We start from the raw sequence: 6240 nt of genomic DNA, 5'->3' as shown, positions 1-6240 counted from the left end.
CCCCACAGCACAGTGACTGAGTCATACTCTACAGGTTACTGAAGGCTTAGAGGTCAAGCCCTCCATTACACACAACACTTCAGATAAACACACAGCACACAAGACTGCTTGTACATTTTGCCCCACACAAAAGAAAAGCTGAAAATAGCAGACTGGTGTTTATAGTACGGTATATTTCCATTCTGAACCTATGCACTGGCTGGCAGCACATAAGAGGAGGAATAAGAGGATARAGAGAGAGAGACAGAGAGAGATAGAGAGAGAGAAAGAACGATGGGGAGAGGCACTGATTGCAAACTCATTTCCCTAAGTACTGTACAGTATCTGATTGCAACCAGAATCCATTGATGAGAAAAGGGAGAAGGTTGAAGGGGGAAATATCACACAGGAACCTCCTACGCACACACAAACACGCACAGAACAATCACATGTGGAACGCGAAACACCACAGAGTCATGAGCCGACTCAGCAGAGACCGGTGAGATCTTGTTAATCAGTGATTCCCCTATGTCTGGGGGGTGGTTGGGTATACAGGTGGCACAGGTCTATGTGTGGCACGAGATGTGGCGCGGGTGGGGTAGTGGGAGTAATCACAGTTGGGTAATTAGCAGAGTTACTACGGGGCTACAGATAAGGYGAGTGTCATTCAGACCACACACAGAAAGMGATTGGGMGAGCTYCATTTAGTTACAGACACCGGCTTCGTTCGGGTTTCCTTTCTCAGTGCATCGACTTCTGAGGTGGATGAACAGAGCAGAGGGGGGAAGAAAARRTGGCGGGTGGAAAGAAAAGARAGARAGAAAGAAAGARAAAGTTTCTTAATATKAKATTCACAAAAGTTTGAATGAAGGACTCCACTGAGGGAGCTGTGATGAGAGACAGCATTCAGAGCACGCCTCCAAAACCACTGTCTGCAAACAGAGGAAGATAGAACAGGAGAGAGAGAGTAGTTCAAACAATGGAACAACAGAGCAATGACATGAATTACAAAAACGTCAATACAAGGTGCTGGCTGATGGTGTGTGTGTGTGTGTGTGTGTGTGTGTGTGTGTGTGTGTGTGTGTGTGTGTGTGTGTACACACATTTGTGTGTTTTTCCCTCCTGTGTAAGGTGTTACAATTGGTAACAACAAAATCCCTGTGGCACCTGAGCTAATATCTACTATCGCATGATTCAACCCCCAAAAACCTTGACAGAGGAGGAGAGGGGGCTGGTTTTACAGTGAGAACGTGTGTGTGAGGAGGATGAGATCTCTCTGGCCCGATTCTCTTGGACCAGGAGAGAGATCAAAGCACACAGAAATAAGAAACAGCAGCAGGAAGAGGAGCATCACAGACCTTCACTACACTAAACCCTGTCTGAATGGAAAGTCACTACATTCTACTGTTGAGCCTAGGTTACACTTTGATCATCCCTGATATGCTTCATTACAGGCATAATACTGTTACAACAGATGGGGGGGGGGGCGGGGGGGTAACCTTACGTAGCTCTTTCGCTGAATTAATCAGAGTGACATCCCTCCTTTCTATCTCTCTTTGAGACTATTTCTCTCCTAAAAACTATGATTTAGCCCTGCCGTCAGCCGCCTGTGTCGGAATTACTTACAAATCAGAGACGGAGAAGCTATGTAAGAGATAATAGACATTAACGCATACGGCACACTGTGCCACAGACCTCATAATAAACCACACACTCCCTCCTCCTTCCACCTGTCTCCTCGGAGAGAAACCTATTACCTCCAGCCATGACCAATCAACCACACACTCCCTCTATCTCCCTCCATCCCACCTCTCACCTCCCTCCCCCTCTCCAGGAGAAAAGAGAAACCTGTTACCTCCAGACATCACTAATGACACTAATGACAGTAGTGATGGTCCCTGAGAATCAGACCTCTGTGATGAGGTGCCCGCAGCAGTGCCTGAAGAGAAAACATTTAGTGCAGCTTACAAAATGGCACCCTATTCCCCTATAGTGCCCTGGGTCCTGGTCAAAAAGTATTGCACTATTATGGGAATAGGGTGCCATTTCGAAGGCAACCAGGGCCTGTCCCAGTCGAAGGGAGCGGTCACTCAACGTGAGCGCACAGTGCTCAACGGGGCTCCACTGCTGTCACTGCATAGGAACGCAACAACAACACACACACACACACACACACACACACACACACACACACGTCAAGGCAGAAAAGGGGAGGGAGCCAGCTAATGAAATAATGCTCGCTCTCACTTCATGGAAGAGCAACAACTGCACATCTCTCTTTTTCCCTGTCTGTCTCTACCTCTCTTTCTCTCTCTCTCCATCTCTCTCTCTCTCTCTCTCTCTCTCTCGAGCTCTGTCTCTAAATCTGTCTTTTCAATCCCCTCTCCGCTCTCCTTTTCAACACTCTCTTTCCCGACTGACGTCTTTATAAGGAAGGTCTATAATTCTGACCTCCGCTCAGCTTTCACTTCTGTCTTTCACCTCATCCTCAGATGTAGACAAGTCTCTGTCCGCCTGGATCTAGCCAGAGGCTCCTGAGCCTGCCTTCCGAATCACATTTCTCCTCCTCCATCTCCTCGCCCTCCTCTCCTCTACAGAATGAAGGACAGTCTGGAGCCCGAGTGTGAGCCTGTGCATGCCGATGATGCCGAGCGGTCGACCGTGACCACTCACCTCCAAAATGGTAGCAGGCGCAGGAGCAGGAGCACGGTTGCTATTTAACGTGTTGCACCCCGTGATCACGTTCAAGGCATACACACACACATGCAAGCACATATACGGATGTACACACACACACACACACACACACACACACGCACACGCACACGCACACACATAATATGTACACCTAAACTAATACTCATGTACACACACAGATGTGCGCAGCCACACACACGACGCTACAACATACACAGGAGTTCAAGGGTCGGCCGTCTGAATTAGGACGATGTAGCTGAAAGTGAAAGGTGGAGTTTGAGAGCAAACCACACTCAGACATAGACACTAAATGCACCTGATAAAAGACCTCAAAACAACATGGTGAGAACTGGAGGATCATATTCCTTTAATCCTGGTTATACTCTTATATTGCATAATTCATATATAAAATGGCAGTATTAACAATGCAGAGTGCTTTGAAAATCGATGAAAAACGTGAATCTGGAAAACTAARTGATAGGACTTCAAAAGAAGAAAGAGAGGCAGAAAGAACATGAAGATATTCATTCCCGGGGCATCTGAGAGATGAATTCTAAGCTCTGCCATGAGCTAAGCATTGAATCTATCTCTTATCAGGAAGTCTATTCAAATGAAATCCCTTGGTATAAATTTGAACATTTACTGATCTGATGATGAACCAGAATGATTCTAGAAAAAGAGCCACATTCCTCCTCTCCTTCAGAGAACTAAGTCCTTCCTGTCCAATCCTGTCCAACACAACGAGAAAGTCCTGCTGTCCAATCCTGTTCCAACACAATGAGAAAGTCCTCCTGTCCAAATCCTGTCCAACACAATGAGAAAGTCCTCCTGTCCAATCCTGTCCAACACAATGAGAAAGTCTGCTGTCCAATCCTGTCCAACACAATGAGAAAGTCCTCTGTCCAATCCTGTCCAACACAATGAGAAAAGTCTTCTGTCCAATCCTGTCAACACAATGAGAAAGTCCTCCTGTCCAATCCTTGTTCAAACCAATGAGAAAGTCCCCTGTCAATCCTGTCAACACAATGAGAAGTCCTCTGTTCCAATCCTGTCCAACCAATGAGAAGTCCTCCTGTCCAATCCTGTCCAACACAATGAGAAAGCCTCCTGTCCAATCCTGTCCAACACAATGAGAAAGTCCTCCTGTCAAATCCTGTCCAACACAATGGAGAATACTCTGTCCAACTGTCCAACACAATGAGAAAGTCTCCTGTCAATCCTGTCCAACACAATGAAGAAAGTCTCCTGTCATCCTGTCCAAACACAATGAGAAAGTCCTCCTGTCCAATCCAATGAGAAAGTCTCCTGTCCAATCCTGTCAAACACAATGAAAGTTCTCCTGTCCAATCCTGTCACAACACAATGAGAAAGTCCTCCTGTTCCAACCTGTCCAACACCAATGAGAAATCTCCTGTCCAATCCTGGGCCAACACAATGGAAAGTCCTCCTGTCCAATCCTGTCCAACACAAGAGAAAGTCCTCCTGTCCAAATCCTGCCAACACAATGAGAAAGTCCTCCTGTCCAATCTCACAATGAGAAAGTCTCCTGTCCAATCCTGGTCCAACACAATGAGAAAGTCCTCTCCTGTCCATCCTGTCCAACAAAAATGAGAAAGTCCTCCTGTCCAATCCTGTCCAACAACCAATGAGAAAGTCCTCCTGTTCCAATCCTGTCCAACACAATGAGAAAGTCCTCCTGTCCAATCCTGTCCAACACAATGAGAAAGTCCTCCTGTCCAATCCTGTCCAACACAAGGAAATCCTCCTGTCCAATCTGTCCAACACAATGAGAAAGTTCCTGTCCAATCCTGTCCAACACAATGAGAAAGTCCTCCTGTCCAATCCTGTCCAACACAATGAGAAAGTCCTCCTGTCCAATCCTGTCCAACAATGAGAAAGTCCTCCTGTCCAATCCTGTCCAAACACAATGAGAAAGTCCTCTGTCCAATCCTGTCCAACACAATGAGAAAGTCCTGCCTGTCCAATCCTGTCCAACACAACGAGAAGTCCTCCTTGTCAAATCCTGTCCACACAATGAGAAAGTCCTCCTGTCCAATCCTGTCCAACACAATGAGAAAGTCCTCCTGTCCAATCCTGTCCAACACAATGAGAAAGTACCCCTGTGGTACTCCTAAGCTTCAGCCTCATTGGGTTGTGAAGCGAAAATGTGAGCTTGTTTGTGATCCTCTACTGAAGATTGCATGTGTAACCTGTCTGTCTGTCTGTCTCTGTAACCTGTCTGTCTTTCTTTCTCTGTAACCTGTCTGTCTGTCTTTCTCTGCCCTGTTGACATCTCGCTGTGGGAACTGGGAAGCATGAGATTTGTCACAGACATTTGCTCCGTTTCAACGACGACAAGGATTTAGGTTTTCTAGTTGTCTTCTAACCTCCTGTATTCCCATAAAACACTGTCATTGCGGAATTCATCCATTTATCCTTGGCTTTGTAATGCAATACAATTTGATTCCCCTCAGCATGAAAGGGCATTAGCCAAGTGAGAAAAAACAGTGGCTTTGAAGATAATTCCCTGTTTGTGTTGTGAATTACTAGCACATACATTCTTAGAGAAGAAGGTGTTATCTAGAACCTACGTATAACCCTTTTGGTTCCAGTTAGAACAGTTTTGGGAAGGGTTCTCCTATGGGGACAACCAAAGAACGCTCTTGTAATCCTTTTTGCTAAGAGTGAAGCGACCGCATAGCCACAGCCACCGTCTCTCTCTCTCTCTCTCTCTGGAGCCCAGGGGAGGACACACAGTGGACTAGGGAACACGCCACTAGGGGATGGATCTCTCTGAGGAAGTGATGTCGCTGATAACGGCCAGCGTGACAGGAAATGATGTTATATCCTCGTAGCCATCACTTCACTAACAGAAGGAACCTTGCTCCTCTTCTTCTGCTACTTAGATAAATCAAATCATTGTCAGTACTGAGAAGCTAATCAGGTCTCCAGGGCATCCACTTTCTAACCGTAAACCTCAGTCAATTCAATCCAACACTCTGTTCCCACGAGAGAAAGGGATTTAGAGCCCTTGATGCTGTTTTACTGCACAATCCTTCCCTCACTCTCTCATCTCTCTCTACCATCTCTCTCCATATGGCCATACTGTGCTCTCTCACCTTCTTCCTCACATTACTCTCTTACTCTCTCTCTCTCTGTCTCTGTCTCTCTGCATTCTTAGGTGCTATCTAGAACCAAAAAGGGTTCTGCGGCTGTCCCCATGGGAGAACCCTTTAAAAAAAAAAATGTATTATGTCTCTGTCTATATCTCTACCCAGGACCCTCCTGTACTTCCCTCTCTCCTCCTGGATGCAAATCTTTACCAAATAAAACATGCATAATTCATTTCCCAAAAGAGATGTCAGCCACTTAATTATAATTTCTAAACATTTCTTTGTCTCCCCCTCTTCTCTGACTCCCTCTCTCCATCCTTGCCTTCTATATGAGTAAGGTTTACCCAGTGTTCATTGAAGCCTTGAACATCGGCACCCTGACACCCCCATTCAGAGCTCTCTACAAGGCAACAGTAAATAAAGGAGCATATAACACTGGCTACACTTTTGA

The 6240-nt window shown here is 46.0% G+C and overlaps 1 pseudogene; it reads right to left on the bottom strand.

Annotated features, from left to right (window-relative positions):
* The window catches only part of LOC139028874 (potassium/sodium hyperpolarization-activated cyclic nucleotide-gated channel 2-like), a 109083-nt pseudogene that overhangs the window by 14841 nt on the left and 88002 nt on the right, over window positions 1-6240 (bottom strand).

Source organism: Salvelinus sp. IW2-2015, linkage group LG15, assembly GCF_002910315.2.
Source record: "Salvelinus sp. IW2-2015 linkage group LG15, ASM291031v2, whole genome shotgun sequence".
Lineage (NCBI taxonomy): Eukaryota > Metazoa > Chordata > Actinopteri > Salmoniformes > Salmonidae > Salvelinus > Salvelinus sp. IW2-2015.
The sequence above is the reverse complement of the archived record's forward strand: the minus strand, read 5'-3'. Positions and strand labels throughout refer to the sequence as shown.